The sequence below is a fragment of the Bombyx mori genome, chromosome 16 (assembly GCF_030269925.1).
Source record: "Bombyx mori chromosome 16, ASM3026992v2".
Classification (NCBI taxonomy): Eukaryota; Metazoa; Arthropoda; class Insecta; order Lepidoptera; family Bombycidae; genus Bombyx; species Bombyx mori.
Window position 1 is genome coordinate 7,811,436 of NC_085122.1, and position 11,857 is coordinate 7,823,292.

Consider the following 11,857-nt stretch of genomic DNA (forward strand, 5'->3'; position numbering starts at 1 on the left):
TCTTATAATTCGACGGAGCCGGCTGCACGCACGAAAACACATGACTCATGTGGCGTTACCTCGCTCTGAGGCGTATTTTCTTATGACGTTGTCACGTTCAACTATCGTCAGTAAACCGACTTTGCAGACAGCCGATTTTTTTGTCACAAAGTCAGTTTGTAGGGGTTACAATAGAACGTGTTACTAAAGTGTGGGCTGTGATACTCATCATCATATCTTTCCATTGCTGGATGTAGACCTCTCCCATAGTCCGCCACAATGAGTGTACCGTGATACTAACATTATGAAACTAACATGACGTCCTTAAATATCTAATGCTTACATCTCTAGTACTAAGAGAAGGCACAGGGACTCTGGTGACGTACTAATTGAACTCTTCGAAGAGTTCGATGTGAAACCTAACCAATCGGCCCGTTGAGTTTCTCGCCGGATCTTCTCAGTGGGCCGCGATTCCTGTCCGCTAATAAATGCATTCGAGAAGCAGCTGCCTTGAGCCGTTAAGTCTCTTTTAGGGGTGGTCTGGCAAATATAAGCAAATCTCCTGAGTGAGCCCATGCTCGCTCATCTGTCCTAGTGAAACTGGAAAGGCCGCCTGCCCACCAGTAATTCCTCTCTCCTAAAAAAAAAGAAAGTACTATATTATGCTTATTCTACTGCAAGTAAAAGGAGTTTGTTTACTACTATCTTAAAATTAGTCTCTTATTTGACGAGTTTAGGGGCTACAGAAACAATTACCCGACTTTTAAACTATTGGCATATTTTGTGCGATTCCCCTGTCCTCTAATCCTCATCTTCAAGCATCACCCGCGTGAATGGCGCAATAATGATTATATACGCGATTATGTTCATTCTTGTTATTACCAAGCCATCACAGATAACAGCTTCATATAGAGTTCATATATAATTCATATCGATTTAATATAGAGTTTATTCATCTATATGAAGTTAATACCAAATAAACAAAAAAATAAAAAAATAATGCAGTAATTTTCGAAAACTATAGTATGGCATATATCGTAGCAAAGTGTAGCTTCGGTAAAAATAGAGAATAAATTAATAGTGCTTGTGACAACGCTAAAAATCAAAACATATTATAATCAAGGTAAGCAAACGTTTTTAAACTTTCGAAGTCAACTATACTAGAATTACTAAAGAATATTCTGCAGATTTCTTTTTTTTTTTCATCAAGATAAATAAATAAATTAAACAATTTACGTGTATCCATAGTAAGATTTGTCAAATTCGCGAACTGACAAAGTAAGGCTCATTACTCAGAATTTCGTAGGTACGACAAACTGCACGATTCGCTAGCTTTAACTTAATATTACACGTCTGGGCTGTGTATTGTCAGTTACAGAAGTGTTTCAATAAAAATGAAAAAAATTGAAGGCTTCGGTAACGCCTATGAAATTGAAAATAAATCTTACCATGATATTGTGATCACCAAACACAAGGTCAGCACGTCTCATCTGTCCATCTATGTTGCTATATATTATATTGCATTACTCAAATTCATTAGGATGTATGACTATTGCTTGTTTATGACCAGCTGCAAGAAAAGGAAATATTGAATCCTTTTATCTGATAATTTTTATAGAGCGAGTCTGAGAATATCAACGACAATACGCGACAGTGCCAATTGAGATTTCTTTGAGATTGAGATAAACTTTCAACGAACAACTCTGGCAATTTTGTGTACGACAGTACTTCAAACACACGCCCATACATTGGTATCTAAGGAATTAACGTTGGATCGTATGTTCTGATTACTTACTGTCTCCTCAGACGTATGGTAATAACCATATAACACTGAATACTCATATCATTATATTAAGTTAATATTGAATTAGGTTTGCGGAGTTAATATATTATAAGTATCATTAAATACTAAGCTTTGTATTAGTTCCCTTCTATCACCTTCTATTTTCCTTATTGGCCTATTATATATAGCGTATTGAGTAAGAGTTCTACACCCAATCAGTATAAATGGTATGGCTTGATAGTTATGTAAGAGGCTTTATCTTTACTACGTTCGTTAGTCTCGCTAAAACTCGAGAACGGCTGGACCGATTTGGCTAATTTAGGTCTTGAATTATTTGTAGAAGTCCAGAGAAGGTTCAAAAGGTAGATAAATATGAAAATGCTCAGAATTAAATAAAAATAACAATTTTGTTTTTCCTTTGATGTGTCCCCGTACGGGTTCTTTTTGTTTGTTTTAAGTTTATTTTATACAAAAGTTTTGGTCTTTTATTTATCGATTGAGGCACTACGAAGTCTGCCGGGTCAGCTAGTTTCAAATATTTTCAGGCTGTTGCAATTGCCATGATTACGGGTAAGCTGTAGAGCACGAGTTGAAAATATCAAATACTCATGAATTGTGAAAAACATTGTAAAAACCCGTCAAATAATAGCTAACTTCATATATGGCTCAAATTGTTTGTTAATTAATTATGCATATTAAAATTTTTGCGTGTCTAATTTTTCTTATTTTTGTTATTTCTTCAACGTGAAGTCATTCATGAACGTGCTAAGTGCGTAATTCTAGACAATTCGGTACCTACTTCGGGATTTTAAAAACTACCATCGCTGGATACGATTATTTTTATTTATTGCTTAGATGGGTGGACGAACTCACAGCCCACCTAGTGTTAAGTGGTTACTGGAGCCCATAGACATCTATAACGTAAAGGCACCACGCACCTTGAGATATAAGTTCTAAGATCTCAGTATAGTTACAACAGCTGCCCTACCCTTCAAACCGAAACGCATTACTGCTTCACGGCAGAAATAGGCAGGGCGGCGGTATCTACCCGTCTGGACTCACAAGAGGTCCTACCACCAGTAAACAAGAGGTACCACCTACCACCAGTAACGAGTTCTTTGGGCCACAACGATTTATCACGAAGTGGAACAACGGTTGAAATAATGTGCTCTCTGTAAAATGTGTAAAGTATTTATGACGTGATCGCTTGTGTGATATTAAATTTAAATATACATAGTTGAATTATATGTATGTTCAGCTGTATATCAGTATTTTTATTGTATTCTACTGACATCTAAAATTTGCTTTACAAAGTATATTTACTAACAATGACAATCGTAATATTATTAAAACTAGAGGCCCAGCAGTAGTCGAAATTCGACTATAATTAATTGGAATTGTAAGTTTGTACACTATTATGATTCTATTTTATACTTCTATAATCACAAATTTCGCCAAGACTACACTAAAAAAATATATTAATAAAGACAAACAATATTTAATCTATTCTCAATTTGACCACAGACGTCAAGAACAAAAGTTTGACAATAAATAGTATGCATGCGTGTGTGCGTCAAATACATGGTATGTAGTGTATGTAATGTTTTCTTCATTGATTTAAGGTATATTTTATGCATTATTTTAAAAAAATATTAGCATTGTGCACTTCTTCTCTATATTCTCTATAAGTGTGGAAAATTTCATACTCCACCGTCCGCGCAATTTTCGTAAAAAGGGATACAAAGTTTTTGCTTCACGTATTAATATATAGATATTTATACTATACTCATATAATACGTTAATACTGTTAAATAGCACGAAATACTTTTTGTAGTCTAGCTATTATAGTGAATTTTATTTAAAACCTGACAAGCCTCACGATTTCACCAATATTAAAATTGTAATACAGAGAGAGCATTGCAATTTCTCGGAATACATTTTTTTTTTTTTTTTTTTTTTTTTCCTACCTAAGCTGATAGCCCTAGCGGCTATTTCAGCGTAACCTAACTTTAGTAGGTGAGCTCACGGGGCTCAAACCTGACGATGTTGCTAACACGAACCCTAGCAAGAGTCGTGCTTCGCAGAATCTACCACCGGATCGGAAACGCGACCCACTGAGAAGATCCGGCGAGAAACTCAGTGGACTGTGTCTGAGAGTTAATTTACTCGTCGAGCCCTTCGTCACAAGCCACGGGTTCGACGAGAACGGTGACCGGTGCTTGAAGTACCTAAAAGCACCGTTAGTGGATCAGGAGGATCCGAGATGACGTGTTTAGGGCGACGTCGACTGCTTTCCATTCTGTCCGCAGGATCGGGAATGTAGTTACCGGCGGCCACGATGAGAGGGTTCTCGTGTCGTGCCGCTTTATCGAAGTGGCGCATGGACGCCGACTGAAGATACTTACTGATGGACTCTAAGTCCAGGTCGTCATGGAGGTCGACGTTCCTGACGAACCACGGGGCTCCGACGGCTATCCTGCAAAAACGGGATTGAATAATTTGAAAGGATTTTAAGTGTATGCGGGCCGCGTGAGCGAACACTACACTTGCATAGGTCATGACGGGGCGTATGCAAGTTTTGTAGAGTGTCACCTTATTTCTAAGGGACATTTTACTTCGCCTACATATCATCGGGTAGAGACGTCCTAGAATGAAGGCGGCACGGTCGCGTACCGTCTTGATGTGGGGGCGGAATGTCATCCTACTGTCGAGGGTGACGCCTAAATATTTGACCTTCGGGGCCCACGGTATGGGCTGGTCGAACATCGTGATTGGGCGAACGGCGGGGGCGGGGGTGTTGACGCGCCTAGTCGGGGGAGGGATGCTCAGCGTGGTGTTCGGAGGGCGACCCCTTTTGAAGAGCACCGCTGTGCTTTTCGTGGGGTTGATGTCGATGCGCCACTTCCGGAACCACTGTCCCATGGTGGTAGCTGCGGTCTGAAGTCGTCGATGAAGCAACGCCTTCTTCCTACACGAGTAGTAGATGGCGGTGTCATCGGCGAAGAGCGCCAGATGGGTCTCCGGAGACCGGGGTATATCATTGATATACAAACTGAATAGTAACGGGGAGAGGGCGGAGCCTTGCGGGACTCCGGCTGTGACGTGACGGGGCCGGGAACGCGTTCCCTCGACTCGATATCGGAACGAACGGTTCGACAAGTAGTCTCGTATGATGAGCACGAGCCTGTCTGGCACTCCCATGTTATACAGTTTGTATATCAAACCGTTGTGCCAGACTTTGTCGAACGCCTTCGCTATATCGAAGAAGAGGGCTCCTGTCGGAATGGGTTTCCGCCTGTTCAGCCCTAGTAAGATGTGCTCCGTGAGGCGGTGCACTTGATGGACGCACGAGTGTCTGGCGCGGAATCCAAACTGCTCGTCTATCAGAATTTTGTTCGCGGATACGAAGTCCCAGAGGCGTTTACGAAGGAGCCGTTCGTATAGTTTGCCTATCGCCGGGAGGAGACTGATGGGGCGGTAACTCGCGGTTTCGTTCTTCGGTTTGCCCGGCTTGTGTATGCCGATAACGTCCGCACGGAATACATAATTGGTCCCTGGTTTATAAACAATATTTGTATGTTTGATTAAGTAAGACGTTACGTACATAAACAAGATCAAAATAAACCAATTGTGTGGCTTTGTTTTGTTTTTGGATGACACAACGCCTGACACTACTTCTACCCTCGAGGTAGTGGGATCGAAGTATCGAAATTGAACTAAATTTTAACCCCTGGTTAATAAGTGAACGAAACACTTGGATCACCTCCTATTCAGTGTGACTCACAATTCAGACACGATATCCAAAAATAATGAATCAAATTGGAAGTTAAACCAACAATTGTATTGTGAAGTCGCAATGGTTTACAAAATAAGTCGCATACTGCAGATATTCGTAGCTAGAGATGCGACTTGACGGGCAGGTATTAATAAAATTATTACTTAATATTAGATGTACCGTGAGCTCTTTCACTCATCTACTGTATTAAATAATTGATGAAACGCTATTAATATATCGAACAGTATGGTCGTTTTTGTTTCTATGTTTTTATTTAGTAATATTTTTTATTGCTTAGATAGGTGGACGAGCTCACAGCCCACCTCGTGTTAAATGGTTACTGGAGGCCATAGACATCTACGACGTAAATGCGCTACCCACCTTGAGATATAAATTCTAAGCTCTCAAGTATAGTTACAACGGCTGCCCCACCCTTCTAACCGAAACGCATTGCTGCATCACGGCAGAAATAGACAGGGCGGTGTTACCTACCCGTGCGGACCCACACGAGGTCCTACCACCAATGTAATGTAAACTATGTACCTACACAATGTACACTATTATAACCCGTTGATTGAAAGAGTTTTGTTTGTTTTTGCATCGTGAATATCCGATTTATCGCAATTCACGTCATAGCTATATAATGGAACACTATAGCTATATAGTGGAAGTGGAACACTCCTAGGCAGCCCTCTCATTTTCCTTTACGCCGGCTGTCTGCCTCCAGGACTGTAGGGCCCTTGAAGACTCAACGTTTTTGTCAAGTTCTTTTCTCGCGGCCGCACTTTTGTTTCGCACGACGCGATGTCATGTTTAATATTGTATTTGTTCATTTTACTTTTGAATCGTAACCCTATAAATTTTAATTCAATTTAATCTATCTATATATATGTAAGCTTGTAAACTGCATGTTGTGTACGTGGCCATAGAGTAAGATGATATATAAGAATGATATTGGCACTGACACACTCAGATAGAGAATTTGATCTTGACCGTGAAGTGATTTATGAAATATTGGAAGTAAAAAACCTTTAATTGTCGATTTTTCTATTTTTAGGTGAATATATTCACAATGTTTAAATGTTTTTAGTGTTTAATTTTATAATAACAATAAACTTTTCTATTTTTAGATAAATCAAATTTGCGTTATTTACTCCAGTACCATCTGACATATTACAAATCGACAATTGTCAGAGTTTGATTGGATAATAGTAGATCATGAAAAAATTACAATTTGAAGTTGAGCTGGCGGCAGATGAAGACCCAAAGAATAACATCTTGATTATAAAATCAGTAACAAAAGAAGATGGAACAACATATCTCATACCACCATGTTTGCAAGCAGCGAAACATCACCCTCAATTGGTAAAGTTACCAGAATTTTTGAAAATAAAAAAAACATTACAGAGAAGAGGTCATAATAGAAAGATGTGGATGTCCATGCCAAGTGATGTTTTAGCACTATACATGGATGATGCTGAAAATATGGTATTTAATGATTATTTATTACAAGAAATGACTCAAGTCACAAGCCAATCTATTACAGATGGAAAATTATTGGAAATATTAGAGAAATTAAGTGATAAAACCAAGGTCAACAAAGAAAAACATAACAAGTTAAGCAAATTGAATGAAAAATTTGTTTTAAAGAAGTTTCATAACAAAATCACTAACGCCAAACAATGGTTGCAAAATTTTGAGAGTGAATGTACAAGATTTGATTAAATGATGATACAGAGAAAATTAGTGCTTTGAGATTATTTTTAAATGACTCAGAAAGTGACTGGTATGAGTCTATGTTAATTAAACACAGCTTAAACTCGATGTGGCAAATATGGCAAGCAAGTTTCCTAAACACGTTCGCAGATAAAAGTTGGTCCTCTGTAATGTATGCATTGAGTTTCAAACATTTAAATGGCTCTCTTCTGGAATATGCATTGAAAAAGCAGAGATTGTTACTCGAGTATAATAGTGATATAGATACCAGAACTCTCATTGATTTAATTGTTATAGGATTGCCAACTTATATTACAAGTAAACTAGATAGACAAGAGGTAACCGACCCAACTCTTCTGTTTAATGCCTTACGGATGCATGAAAGTCAGAATAAATATGTACAAAAACATTTTACTGAAAAGAAAAGCTCGACTAAAACAGAAGCTGAATATAAAAAAAAAAATACCTTGTCAAATATGTTACAAGATGGGAAAGAAAAACAGATTTCACTCTGAAGATTTGTGCTGGTTCAAAGAAGACAAGAAGAGTAACGACAGTGTAAGACACTGCAAAAACTTGATGTTGGAGATTGATGAATTTCAGGATACAAAAAACTAAATATTCCCCCACTAATAGATGTTGAAGTTACACTGGATGACACATTGAACTGCACAGGTATTTATGACCCTGGCTCAAATATAACCTTAATAAATTCCAAATTAATAAAAGTAACAAATTCAAAGAAAAATTACATAGAAAGTAAATTCAACACAATTGGTGGTGGGGGAAAAACAACAGGTTTAATAAGATTAAAGGGAAAAATACTGAATATTGAAAAAGAAATAAATGCATTCGTTTGCAAGGATAAAAACTTCACTCATGATTTACTTTTGGGACTGGATACAATAAAGCGGTTTGGATTGACCCATGATGGGAATTTAAACATCCAACTACAGAAAGGTGCCAACCCAACTGAAAATAAATATGTCAGCCCCACTAAAGAAATGGAAACCAGGGAGTTTAATTATGAAATAAATTTCAATGAGGGCATAGATGTGAATAATTTTGATATAGATACTACTTACTTGGAACATGACCAAATAATGAAAATTAGTACATTATTAAATGATTATAAGCACATATTTGCCAAAGATAAATATGATGTAGGCCAAGTGAAAAACTACGAAGCATTTATAGACCTACAAATAGATAAATATTGCTCAAAAAGACCATATAGATGCTCCTTAGATGATAAGGAAGAAATTGAGAAGCAAATTGGACAATTGCTAAAGAAAGAATTAATTGAAGAATCTTACAGCCCATTCGCAGCACCAGTAACATTGGCATTCAAACGGGATGAAGGAAAGAAGTCAAGATTGTGTATTGACTTTAGAGATCTTAATAAGATTATTACCCCACAGCCACAGCCGTTTCCTCTAATAGAAGATCTAATGGTAAAAACGATAAACTGTAAATATTTTACCACCCTCGACATTAATTCTGCTTTTTGGTCTATACCATTAAGGATCAGCGACAGAAAAAAGACAGGCTTTGTTACACAAGAAGGTCATTATCAATGGACTTGCCTTCCCTTTGGACTGAAAACATCTCCGGCAATTTTTCAAAGAATCCTGACTAATGTAATAAGAAAACATAAGCTGTCAAGCTTTGTGATTAATTATATTGATGATATTATGGTGTTTTCGAAAACTTTTAGTGATCACATGAACCATTTATCGAAACTACTGGATGCAGTTGCTGAAGAAGGATTCCGTCTGAAATTAACAAAATGTAAATTTGCAGCACAGTCTGTAAAATTCTTGGGGCACGTAGTAAAAGGTAATACAATCACACCTTTGAAAGATAACCTCAGATCTATAGCAGAATTTGCAGCACCACAAAACAAGAAACAAATAAGACAGTTTCTAGGTAAAGTAAATTTTTATAATAAATACATTCCGAATGCTACAATAACTCTTGACCCAATACACAATCTACTTAGGAAAAACGTCAATTTCGATTGGTCAGCTGATTGTGAAAAAGCTTTCCAAACAATAAAAAAGAATTTATGCTCTGCCCCAATTCTTGCTATTTTCGATCGAGAAGCGACAACCTTTATATACACTGATGCAAGTATAAAAGGAATTGGCGCAATACTAAAACAAACACAGAAATGTGGTGAAATCAAACCAGTGGCATACTTTTCAAAGAAGTTGAATGAATCACAAAAGCAGAAGAAAGCCATATTTTTAGAATGCTTAGCCATTAAAGAAAGTTTAAAGTTTTGGCAACACTGGCTAATAGGAAAATCGTTCACAATTTATACGGACCACAAGCCACTAGAAAATTTAAACATAAAAAACAGAACAGATGATGAACTGGGAGACATGACTCATTACCTATCACAATACAACTTTGAAATAAAATACTACCCTGGTAGAAATAATATAGAAGCGGACTGCTTAAGCAGAAATCCTGTGTTTGAAAGCCACGAAAACGAAGAAGATAACTTGAAAACAGTAAATATTGTAAGGATTGAGGAAATATTGGAGGACCAGAACAAAAATCTAAACATACAGAACAAACATAGTTTTATTAGAGAAAATGGTATATATTACAAAAGGAACAACAAGAGGAAAAAAATCATTTTGTCCGAAGACTACAGTAAAATATTAATAAAAAAGGTGCATGAGCATTTGTGTCATGTAGGAATAAATCAGATTGAGTCAAAAATAAGACCTTTCTACACAGCACCAAATCTACTGGATAATATAAGATTGATTTGCCGTCAATGTGAAGTTTGTATAAAAAACAAATCACGGTTGAATAGGAATTATGGACTCATGTCACAATTAGGACCGGCAGAAAAACCTTTCCAAATCATGTCCCTAGATACAATAGGAGGATTCGGTGGTAACAGATCTTCAAAAAAGTATCTACATTTGTTGATAGATCATTTCACACGTTATGAATGATGAACTAAGAATAGGTCCTTTTGAGATCGAAGAAATGATATCAGATTCAGTATGTAGAATCAACACTGGAAAGAATAAAAAGTCTTTGGGATTGTACCATGTGACAAAACTCATTCCCCAGTTGGATTATTCAAATTAGCCCGAACTAATTTGCACTTTTGAGGGGGGGAGATGTAAGCTTGTAAACTGCATGTTGTGTACGTGGCCATAGAGTAAGATGATATATAAGAATGACATTGGCACTGACACACTCAGATAGAGAATTTGATCTTGACCGTGAAGTGATTTATGAAATATTGGAAGTAAAAAACCTTTAATTGTCGATTTTTCTATTTTTAGGTGAATAGATTCACAATGTTTAAATGTTTTTAGTGTTTAATTTTATAATAACAATAAACTTTTCTATTTTTAGATAAATCAAATTTGCGTTATTTACTCCAGTACCATCTGACATATTACATATATAAAAATGAATTACTGTTCGTTAGTCTCGCTAAATCTTGAGAACGGCTGGACCGATTTGGCTAATTTTGGTCTTGAATTATTCGTGGAAGTCCAGAGAAGATTTAAAAGGTAGATAAATATGAAAATGCTCGGAATTATATAAAAAAACAAACAATTTTGTTTTTCCTTGATGAGTCCTCTGTCGGGCGGATTGCTTTTGTTTTTTTTAAAGTTTATTTTATACAAAAGTTTAGGTTCTTTATTTATCGATTGAAGTTTGCCGGGTCCGCTAGTAAAAAAATAAAATTTGAATGGTCCTAGCTTGTAACACATTTCCGGATTGGTAAACTTTGTCTTTTGTGTATGCAATTAAAAAGTCTTGCAAAGATTTTTACGTATGCTACAAATAGCATAGAGAGTTTTTCATAAAAATGCTGTAATTTGAAAAGGATTTTATGTTGTTTTTTATTTAAACAAACCGTTCATAATTTTAGTATTTTCCTTGGTTTTTGCGAGTTGTAAATATAATTAAAATAACATTTACGTTTTAATAACATGTGTTTTATTTCCACTCTATTATTTTAGACGTTTCAAATCCCTTGCAATGCTTGTGGCCATGGATAACTAAGTTGCTGCTTATACTGGTGACTTTATGATTATATTATTATGTACGAAAAATGCAAGATCAAACCGTAAAAATTAGTATTTTATTTAAAAATTATATGCGTATCTAAAGATTTGAAAACGTAACAAATAGGCACTTGTTTGGTATAAGCACTAGTTTGGTACTGAGCGGGTACTTTCATTAAAAGTGTATATCAGTTCTATTAGCTTCTCTTGATAACTCGACAAATCTTCGAAGACGGAGGTTGCGAGCCATAATCCGTTTTAAATATACGAGACAGCTAATTCTGCGAAATGATTTATTCGTTTAATGCAACGAACCACACAATCATAATTTTAGCGCGATTTTGTCACAGATCAAATTTGTAGTGCTTTTCGTTACGAATTTTAGGTATTGAATTTTTTTTACGGGTTGTTGTAATCTAAGTAATATTACGTCACCAGCCCCTTTAATTAATTCCTGGTCACAGTTAGTCTCTTGGATGTTTTATCACTCCTTATCTGTTACATAAAAAAAAGTCTTAATTTATCTTTTATCATATTTCAGTGTTCCTTTAACTA

The 11,857-nt window shown here is 36.4% G+C and overlaps 1 long non-coding RNA gene across 1 annotated transcript; it reads left to right on the forward strand.

Annotated features, from left to right (window-relative positions):
- Nucleotides 1-10,237: 10,237 nt before the first annotated feature.
- LOC134200344 (uncharacterized) lies at nucleotides 10,238-11,226 on the forward strand. Its single transcript, XR_009975215.1, has 2 exons — nucleotides 10,238-10,567; nucleotides 10,641-11,226. It is a non-coding gene; the product is annotated as an uncharacterized LOC134200344 (long non-coding RNA).
- Nucleotides 11,227-11,857: the final 631 nt, after the last annotated feature.